Here is an 11,253-nt window from a genome sequence, read left to right on the forward strand (position 1 = left end):
AAAAAAAAAAAAAAAAAGTGACAAAGTGGGAGGAGATTGCTATTTTCTTCTGTTAACATTGCTTGAGAAACTGTTTTCCACTCCCATCTGGAGAACCAGAGGTACACCAAGGAGTGATTCAGGGGACCACACAGAGAAGGAGAAGCCAAGTCTGGACAAGGAATGATCCCCTTCAGATACAGTTTTATTTCCTCCTTGACTCAAGAGACAACACCTGTGGCTCTGTGCAGGACCAGCAACAAAGGTGGGTCAGCAACGCCTGCTCCGGCTGCTGCACCAGTTGGGCCTTGGGCACCACATGGAGATGTCACTGTGGTGACATGTGGGCACCATGGTGACATGTGGGCACCATGGCGACGTTTGAGCCTCTCCCACAACAGTGTAATTTAACTTGCTGACTGGCAAGACAAAGAGTGGCTTCTCACAGAAAGGGCTGAGAGTGAAAACTTGGTCAGACTGGGACAGGAGACCCTCAATATCAGCCATCTGCAGCAGGAACCTCTTCTATTTTGGATCCAGAGGAACTGGCTGAGTTCTCAGGCTGCCCTTCTCCTGGTTGTCCTCAAGATCGAGGAACAGCTTGGGATGCTGCTCTAGCATCAATAATGGGAGAAAAAGATTCACAGACGTTTATTGATGAGCAGGAAACCAGAAGTTTGTCTCATATTTCTTTGGAGTAGAGTGCTGGCAAAGCCAGTATCTTTGCAGCCTGCAGCTTTCCAGAGAAACTCTGGGTACTGGTTGAGAGTTACTTATGACCATTGATGGGGTCACAGTGGAAGGTGTGTTATAATTGATGAAGAACTGTTTCAAATGGAAGTACTGGAATAGAAAGGGCCTTTGAGAGTTTGTTTGTTTGTTTGTTTACAGAAAGTGTGAAAAGCTTAATTTAACAACTGAATATGTATGGATTTACCAAAATACAGTGTGACTTGAAAAGATCTCCTTCACTTCCTGAATTTCAGGAGAGGAAGAGGCATTTGCTGATCACAGGAAGTACATCAGTTGCTTCACTCATGAACCGACTTTCACAATATTCTGTTGGGAGAGATGGAAGGTCCAATAAAATAGGCATTGGTAGTAGGGGAGACGAGGATGACAGCAAATGTTCTTATCTGCTTCTAGATATTTTATAGGGAGCATCATTGAGAAGTAGAAGTGTGGATATTTGGGCTTTATTCAATGCATTGGCATCCATTGAACAGACAGATAAATAAATCAGGATATAATGAGCATTTATTAATTTATTTCAGTATATTTACAAGATATCTTGCTGTGCAAGAGCTGAATTCTATTGTGTTTTTTGTTTGTTTGTTTGTTTGTTTGTTTGTTTTCCAAATGTGGAATACAGCTAAGGAGTATAATGTTACCCATATGTTAACTATACATGGAAGGCGAAATGTTGTGGTATTTGTATTTCTTATTTATTTATTTATTAAATATTACACTGCTCAGCTCCCAGACAGCAAAAACACAACCATGCTTATTGTGTTACAGAACAATATCATCATAATTTATCCTATCACTGGTTACACAGGGGAAAAAAATACATCTCTGATCGAATGTGAGATAATGGCCTCAAGTTGTACAGGAGATGTCCAGTTTGGATATTGAGAAAGATTTCTTCTTGGAAAGAGACACTGGCACAGGCTGCCCAGGGATGTGGAGCAGTCACTGTCCTTGAAGGGGTTCAAGAGCCGTGTGGATGTGGCACTGAGGGATGTGGTCAGTGGGTTGATGTGATGGGTTGGTGATTGGACTAGATGATCCCAGTGGTCTTTTTCAAACTTGTGATTCTATGATCAGAACTGCATCACAAAGTTCTAGTCAGCCTAAGCTGTAGGTTTAAACTGACCAAAAGACATTTTAATGCCTGTGTTTGTCTTTAGCAATTAAAAGCCTTAGTTCCTGTACCTTGCTGTCTTTCATTCCCAAACTGATTGCAACTAACTCTTCTTTGCACTTTTCATTTACTCTTCTACTATAATTCATATTTCAGGAGAAATTACCCACTGGATCTGCTGACAGCACCTGACAGATGGCCCTGGGCAGCCCCACACTGCTCAGCATGCACCTGCAGTTCCTATGGAGCAGCCCAGCACCATTCCATGTACACCTGCAGCTCTTGCAGGGCAGATGCTGGTGATGGGCCAGCACCATAGCATAGGACCCACTGCAGATACAGCAGCACCTGGTTACAGCTTCCCAAGACTATCATTATTAAACATAAATCTTCTGGTGATGTAAACTGAACTCAGAAATCACAGCAAATTATACAAGATCGATATCTTTGTCTCTCTTCTTTCTGAGGTTTTTAACTTACTTATAGGTATGTTTCCACATTGGAAGTGGCAAATTAATTTAGAGTGATAGCTGCTTGGCAGCTGGGGATACGCATAAAAATTGGATTGGAAAGTAAGCACATTTTCTGCCCCAAGCCTCCTCCCGTGGCTGAAAATGTGTTTAGCTGATATTATACTGTGGTAAGAAATTGTACCCAAAAAATCAAGTAAATCAGCTGTTTACTGAGAGCCTGAATGTCTTTGGGCTTAATGATAAATATGAAGCAGTTATATTTATCAATATATAAGGAGTTTTCTGACTTCACTGCTTTAAATCTGCTTCCCAATTCAATATTTACATGTGATCATATCTAAAGCATACGTAGTGCCATTCAAACCCCTGCCATGGTTTCTTTCCTCTAGTGCTGTCACTGGAGTGTTTTGGGGTTAGTAACAGAGTTGCTAGGCTGCTTGAGACGCAGAGGGAAATGGGATAAAAAGAAAAATGTAATTACTAAAACTTGCCACCAGAGAGAGCTTTTGTCTTTCTAGCGCTAATAGGAAGACTGCAGAAAGCAGTGCTTCATCTCTGTTATAATGGAAATTTTTATAAGCACTAAATTATTCATCTTAAAGTATCAGGAGGAGAATAATGAATCAAAATTGACAGCGCCAGTAGGAAGCATAAATGCTCTGTGTGTGTGCGTATACATGAATACAAATCATTTTAATTGCACGCTTTATCCTTTGACAACTGTCAAGACAGCACAGAAAGTAAAACTAATGTAAACTGGGGACAAGCTGGTAATTACCCGTATCTATACAGGTACTAATCTGATACTGGTTCCCTTGATTTTAACTCAATCTACTGTTGTGACCATGAGAGAGAATGTTGCTTTATTAACAGTAGGCCTGCACCCAGAACTGAGTGGAAAGCTAAGCTGCACAGCGCTCATAAGATTCTGCACCAATGGAGGTGATCCACTGTTGTTGTCATCACTGCTGAAACGCACCAGCCACCACCTCACTGTGCTCACAGCCACTAATTGGTCTCTGTAGGTGTTCAGGAAGTGTCAGTGTACGTCAGTGGGTGTAATTGTTTTACACATGGAGGAATTCATTTCCACACCATTGCTTCCTATACGCTTCTATGTCAGATGCCATTCTGTCAGACTGCCCTTCTGCTGCCATCTGTCACATAGCAACAAAACATTATGGAATACTGGCAGGAAGGTTGAGCCTCTACTGCCATACCACCAACATCTGCACCTGAAGTGTCAGCCAAAATAGCAAGAATTACTTTTGGAACAGCCTTTGTGCTGTGCCTGATGTCTCGTATTACTCATGGCACAGACATCAACATTGACTCAGGAAGAACAGCAGGTAAGGCAGAGCTCTGAAGCTGTTTCTGGGATGTGTCACGACAGGTTTTTAGGATTCCTAGCATCTTTCCTGGGGGTATTGCATTGCAAATAGAATACAGGTCAAAATGAACCTTTGTTGTTGCCCAGCAGCTTCACCAATTTTATGTTATCCAACAAAGTATCCCATTTTTCGCCTTTCCTACCTTCAGTATCCATTCTTCACTCTTACTGTAAAAGAGTATTTGCACTTTTGAAGATGAATGATAACAAGTTTAAGTGATTCTTCTGAGATCTATGCAGAAATCAGTTGGAAACCTTCATCAAAGCAATGTTCTTATTCTAACAGGAACATTTTTCATGTTCAGTTCTTTTGCTTAATGCCCTCGCTTGCCCTTCCCACATGAAAACTTCTTGGACTGCACAGGAATATACACACTCAGTTCTGTAAGGAACGCTTCTCACTGCAAGAATAATTACAGCTGTTCCTGTTTATTCCAATAACTGTTTTGTTCTAGGAATGCCTGATCTCAACATTCCTTACTATCCTTTAAATGTTCTTCGTAGTAAATATCAAATGTACTCCACATCCTGTTTTGTTTTGTTTTTTGTAGAATCATATCGCAGCATATCAAATAGCCACTGAAGGAATCTATATCCTTTTAGGGAGCCAAATAGATGGCAAAAGTCCACGTAATCTGACCACACATACATGTACCCAAGAAACCCCTGAAGTGTATTACAGGCGGTGAATAATTCCAGTTGTATCAAGCCAACTTAATTATAGGTTGCCTTTAATGTTGTGTTCTGGGATTTTTGTGTGTGTGTGACTAACTAAATAAATTAGCAATGACACTGGCAGCCAACATTTTTTGTAAAGTCCTGCAAAACTCAGCTATTAATTTTAGCCTGGGATTCATATAAACAAACTACAGAGTCTCCTCCTCATAATAGGTGACTGTGCTAAAGTATCCTACTAATGAATCAGGTTCTAGTTTGTTTTGCTTACCTGAAAAAAACATCATGACTGTAGGTAGATACTAATTTATTTTCAAAAAATTATTTTAACAGAAATGTAACCTTGGCTTTCTTAAAGGTATTCCACCCTAATTTTGACCCCAAAGTGAGCTCTTAATTCATGAGGGTTGTGTTGGCTGCTTGCTGTGACACAAATGGTGCTCAAGCCCCTGACATTGGTTGGGTCAGACATGCTGCTGCACCATTGGATTGACCAAACATGTCAGTGATGCTGATCATATCAAAATTCCAACAGTGTCAACTGAGGTTTTAGAGTTGTTGTAATTCAAGACCGTATTTAGAGAAAAGGTGAAAAGTCTTAAGTAATAGAGGATTTGACACTGCAAGATGCTGAACACCTTTGATAACATGTGAAATTCTCCCCTAAGACATTTTAATCATTCAGAATTAAGGACAATTAGAGAAAACTTTACTGCTGTCATCAGTCTGTCTCCACATAGTCCTATAGTCTTTCTGATAATTTCACCAAGGGCTCAGTATATGAACAAAAAAGCCTTTCCTCTCTCAGGGCACAAAGTATGTGGCTGAGGAAGAACCTGCCCCAGACATCCCTCTCTGGGACATTCCCCAGGCAGCCTGCGTACCTGTCAGCAAGCAGCTGTGCTCCAGGACCTGGGTGCAACATGGGTGTGAAGGTGCTGAGGCCTCCTGAGGCTACCAGGTTCTTCAGCTGTGATGTCAGGGTGCAACACAAAACATTTCAAAAGCTCAGCAGACTGTCTGGCTGTTTCTGTGAATGCAGTTGTGAGCTTTTGCAGCTGCTCTACAACCTCTTCCTGTACTCTGAGGGGAAGCCATGACACTGCTGAAGAGCATTGCCAAGGCATGTCTGCTCCCTCTGCCCAGCACTGCAGAGTCCCACCCACGCCATGCTGCCCTTTGAAGTAGTATCAACTCAATTCTTTGTGAGACCGCACTGTGATTCAGCTCCAAGAACTGTATGGCTTGGTAAACAACCCAGCAAAACACACTGCTGCAGACAGCCATGCATACCTATCTGTGGAAAGATTGGGTACTCCTGTGCTGCGGGCAGCAAGGATGCATTTGCTTGGCCTAGGAAAAAAAAACAGTGCTGGTATGAGCTTCCTCGATTGCAGATTCTCAGTTTGCCAGGAGAGTGAGATCTCAGTGGATCATTATCCTTGCTTTCTGAGGGCTTCAGGACCTGGCTGAGAAAGCATCCTCTGTTCAGCAGTAGAAAAGAAAAGCCCTGGAAATCACAGACTCAGGACGTCTTTTCAATTATGCTGTCACTCCCAGTGTGTCAGATCTCTCTAGATAGATTTCAACATTTCTCCCTGCCAATGGCTTCACCATCATCGCCCACTGTACCTTTGCAGAGTTTGTAAAGGAAAGGCGTCACACAAGGCTGCTGCTCTGCCTGGGTTTCATAAATGCCAATGCCACCTTGAAAGCTTAACACCAGATTTTTGAAGTAGGGGGATGAAAACAACGTAACACTTTTCTTCTTCTTCTGCCAGTGTTTTAACCCAGAGTTTCCAATTTCAGTTGTTTGTTAGCTTAAAATATGCTAAGAGGTGAAACTGGGATCCAGCAGCAGTTCAGAATAGAGGTGGCATATAGCTCTGTGATATCAAATAACAGACTCATATAAGCAGGAGAAATAATGGGAATATTTAGAGCTCATTTCATGCAGCAGTTATGGTGGAGAGAGAAGGTTATCAGCTTCAAACTACAGAGCAACATAAGCAGATTTACCTCTCTAAGGCAGAGAAAAAGCCACTCCGTTATGTGTGCATACCTGCTTGCTGACATCTTGTCCAGCAAAATCTGCTCAAAGAAGGTAGCTGCCACAGGATCTCAGGCAATTCTGAATTTATCAGAGCAAAGATTGTACTGCACAAAACACCTTCTGCTTGTGTTTGGGCTCCACGTTTTCTAAATAAGCCAGCATGACTCTGCAGGCCGTTTCATATAACTTTTTTTGAAAGATTGATCCTCCAAAATTTTGAGAAGTAGTGAGTAAGAACACAGCTGCATAGCAAACAGCTGTACAGGACTTCAGACATAGGTTAAGCTTTGCAGACAAATTCAGTACTGCCACATTTTGGAGGTAGAGAAACAAGTGCAAATAAGTTAGTAATAATAGATTTGCATTAGGTCATCCTCTAGTAACCAATAACACAGCTACAAAGAGCCCATCATTGAAGACAGTTTCTCAGTGAGCTTTGGCTCCAATGAACCAATTAAAATTAGTGCAACCATAGCAGCAGGTGATAGTGAAAATCCCGTGTGTCCCCAGCTACAGCTGGACTGAAGAAAGGCAGTAATCACAAAGTAAATGGTCTTACTATTTTTTAGTAGCATTATGTGAGAGTCTACAGCTGGGCTCCCCAGTACAATAGCAATTCTGGAATAAGTCCAGTTGAAAGGTCAGCAAGGTGGAGGAAGTTTTTAGTAGGAAGTTTTTCACTCAGAGGGTGGTGACGCACTGGAACAGGTTGCCCAAGGAAGTTGTGGAAGCCCCATCCCTGGAGGCATTCAAGACCAGGTTGGATGTGGCTCTGGGCAGCCTGGTCTGGTGGTTGGTGACCCAGCATATAGCAGAGGGGTTGAAACTAGATGATTTTTGAGGTCCTCTTCAACCCAGGCTATTCTATGATTCCATGATTCTAAGGTGAGTGCTGGATCGGCCTGATGCCTGGAGTACCAGCAGTCTGCCTTCCCTGCAAGTGTAAGCAAAGAAGTCAGTGTGATAAATGTTTCTGGAAAGATCTGATGAAAATAGAGTAAGATGCCAGAAAGAGACATGGTTGTGGGTTTGTTTTGTTTTTCATGCTTTAGTACAAAATTTCAAAGTGTCTTAAAAACAGCAATATGGCACTGTAGAAAACACAGTACATGCAGCTGTTTGCAGAATTGGGTACTCTGGTTTGGCAGAGTCAAAGTTGGCAGAGCAGTGCCATATGACCCTTTGTGACTGGCCAATATGAGACAGTCATTGCTGAGATCATAGAATCATTAAGGTTGGAAAAGACCACTAAGAGTATCTAGTCCAACTGTCAACCCATCACCACCATCCCTTCTGTTTACTTTTAAGCTATCCTCCTCCTCCCCCTCATTTCCATGACAGCTGGGACTCATGAACAGAGCCACTGTTCTATAGCCTTTTTCATGCTTGATCTAGACCACGTGCCAGTAGGGCACAGAGAAACAACACTTACTGTATTGGGGCCATCCTACTCTTAGCAGCTTTGGCCTGTGAATCCAGTTAGAGAGGTACTGGAACAACTCCAGAGAAGTGCCACAAAGATGATTAAAGGACTGGAGCATCTCTCATCAGTGAAGAGAGGCTGGGAGAGATGGTGTTGCTCTGGGTCAGAGAAAGCTCAGTGACATCTGATTAATATATATAAATAAGGTTCTGTTAACCACTTCCTTTTGGTGACTGCCCAACTGCAGCGCATCTCAGCCCCAGCTCAGCTGCTCATGTTCAGCACCGACACAGTGCAGCTGAAGAACCTCAGATCAGTTTTCTGAGAAAAATGCTAAATTACAAGTGTGAGCTGTGTCAGCTCAGCCTGCGTGCCTGCCAGCTGCTGCCTGGGGAGCAGTGCTTGGGCTCTGCCCCTGCCATGTCTATATCCATGTCTATCTTTGCACACTTCAGTTTCCTGGCCAGGCCTGGGGCCTGCTGTGGCACCTGCAGATGGCCAGACTGTGTCAGCTGGTGCCCTTCCAGCACTTTGAGGACAGAAGAACAATGAGCTGATGGCAATTTTGGGGTGATTAACTGAGCTAGTGCCAGCTATCTCCACTGCATCAGTGCCATCAGGCCATTGCAGCCTCTGCAGCTTTGCGGAGGTAAATGCCCATGACAGGCAGCTCCTGATGTGTTTGTTTTCAGGATGAGCCAGTTTAATTCTGGCTCTGTTTAATAACAGGAGTTATTATTTTTGTTGCAGGATGGCTGTGCATAGACTGCCTGACTTTGCACTTTAGCACTGCCCAGCCTAAACCACAGAACAAACCTCACTCAGGTTCCAGCAGGACTCAATCCTGCCCTGGCATGAGCATGTGAGCTTTCTCAGATGCCTCTAAGTTGGCTAGCGTTGGATGCAGTCTCACCAGGGTAAAGGAAAGCGTCCTTCCAGCAAAAGCAAGGTCACAGGGCTGATTTCATGGCCTCACGTTAATGTAAAAATGTTCTGGATCTCCTCAGAGCTGTGATAACCAGAATTAGAGGGTAAGAAAGGACACAGTATGAAGCAGAGACCAACATTGCAGAGTTTATTCCAACAGGGTAACGTTCAGCAGTTATGCTAGCAAATGAGGCCGCATGTTATGATCAAATGAGTTTGAACACTGTAATGCTAGGTGATGCCATATCCTCATTTATGTTATGTATGTAAAATGGAAGGATTTGTTTGTTTATTTGTTTGTTTTATCCAAGAAGTAATGCAAAGCTGCTAAGTTTTTAAAAGAAAGTACTCACATGTAAGTGCAGTCTCTAGGATTTGCTTCTCTGATAAGATGAAGAATATCAATGTCAAATTGACAAAGCCTTGAGCTGACCTCCACTGTGAAGGAAAACACAGTGCCCCCAGTGTTACCTTGATCAGCAAAACATGAAATATACTTGTGAATGAGATTAGAGATTCTCATAGATTTGCTGTATGTACACACAGAATGCTAACTATTATTGAGTACAAAAAAGAGAACTCTTGCTGATCTGCTTTTAGAGGAATACTTCTAAATAATCTCTTTCTTGTGTGCAAAACCTTATTTGCTAAATGATGCGCAGTGTAAGGAAATGAGTACAACACTGGAGCTAATGGAGAGATGCCATCAACCATGACACAGCATCAAGCGAAATGTTGGATTTAAATGTTAGGCACTTAATTACGACAAATGCCATTAATTAACAGATATGTTGTGATCAAATACAACAGGGCAGAAATAAGGACAAAAGCATCTGGCTTCTAGTGTTATTTTCCTGGCACCAACAGACACTCTCGCATTACTGGCAGAAGAATCTGGTCTGCTTTTCCTGTTGGATCAATGGCTCACCCTTGGATGCCAGAAATCAAATTCTTCTTTAAGTGCTGTATTATATTAACAAGTACAGAAACAAAGCACGAGCACAAGCAAGCTTTGGCTGCTTGCCACAGTAAAAGAAAACAAGAGGGATTGTTCGTGAACAACAGGACAAATTTGTGTAATGTCTCTGTGGAAGAGCTTCAGCTGCCCCTCCACAGTGTACTTGAGAGTGTTGTCATGTCGCAACTTGGAGCTGATAAACAAACGCACTCTGGGTACAGCTTGTTCTTCTCTGCGTCCAGCCTTCCTCCCTGCTCAGCCCACAGTCTTGTGCAGATGCTGTCAGACACCGCGCAGTGCCTATGGCACAGTAAGCCCCTTTCTCTGAGGTGCAGAGGGCTGGCTGAGCCAGTCAGTCTGCCTGCTGCTTGCAAAATGGAGCCTCTGGTATACACAGAGCTGCCTCAACTGCCACCGTTACAGCTTAAGGTGGGAGAAGTTGGGGCTGGATAGGTCTGGGCTTCCTCCTGCTCCCACTCACCTCACTCCTGTCAGAGGACAGGCTTAGCAAAGCAATCCAAAGGTAGTTCATGTTGGAATGGGCGGGTAGTGCTTCTGGGGGATCTGAGGGTCAATATAAGATCACTTGCCAGCTGCAATGAGAAATCTCATGAAAACTGAACAACAACAAAACAATCCACCCATTTTCTTGCCTTTTTCCTCCCCTTCCTTTGCCTTGCAAATACTGTGCCTTCAAAAATGAATCTCCTACCCCTCTAAGAGTTAATCACACAGAGAAAATACAACTTTTGGGAACCAAGCAGTTTGGCTAGACCTGTTGCAAGGGGATGTCTTGTAAGTAGATACAGTAATTTTTCAAAAAGTGCTCATTTGCTACTGGGAAAAAAAAATACATGGGATGATTCCAGACTAACGGGGACCATATTGACCCACCAACTGGTAGTACTGTAGGTGAGTGTCTCTCTCCTCTGTTTTGGTTTGTTATTATTGGTTTTTTTTTTCACTCTCAATATCTGTGAGTCTACAAAAAGATTATTATTTCAAGCACATTTTTTGAAGAAAGAGGGAATTCATTCCATTTTTTTTTTGGGGGGGGGGAGGTGGAGTCCAGCTTATTCTGAAATGCGTCAGCAGCTGAGAGAAAAAGAATATTGCATATTCTCCAGTTAAATGTCCTATTGCAGCTTTAATTCCTCACCTGTCTCCACAATGAAAGGAACACATGCCATTCAAATCCATCACCTGTACAAAGGCCTCGTGCCAGACTTAACCACACAAAGAACTTCAAGCAGTGACACTTCAAACCAACCTGCAGCTTGACAGAAGCATTGCTGTTTTTCAGAAGTGCAGCCTGCATAAACATCTACTCACTTGCTAAAAATCACTTTTTAAAACCATCTTGGCACAGAAAATCCCTGCCGTCTATTTCAACACGCAGCTCTGAACAGTGTAATCCGCACTCCATGATCTTTTCTTTGGAAACTCTGGCTGCACTGGATTTCTGAATTCTAATTAAAATATCCACTGGAAGCCGCAGAGTCCTACCAAAA

General features: G+C 42.8%; 1 long non-coding RNA gene across 1 annotated transcript; it reads left to right on the top strand.

The window, feature by feature from the left end:
• The first annotated feature begins 30 nt into the window (after nucleotides 1–30).
• LOC109370014 lies at nucleotides 31–2,285 on the top strand. Its single transcript, XR_002119761.1, has 2 exons — nucleotides 31–782; nucleotides 2,000–2,285. It is a non-coding gene; the product is annotated as an uncharacterized LOC109370014 (long non-coding RNA).
• Nucleotides 2,286–11,253: the final 8,968 nt, after the last annotated feature.

Source organism: Meleagris gallopavo, chromosome 1, assembly GCF_000146605.3.
Source record: "Meleagris gallopavo isolate NT-WF06-2002-E0010 breed Aviagen turkey brand Nicholas breeding stock chromosome 1, Turkey_5.1, whole genome shotgun sequence".
Lineage (NCBI taxonomy): Eukaryota > Metazoa > Chordata > Aves > Galliformes > Phasianidae > Meleagris > Meleagris gallopavo.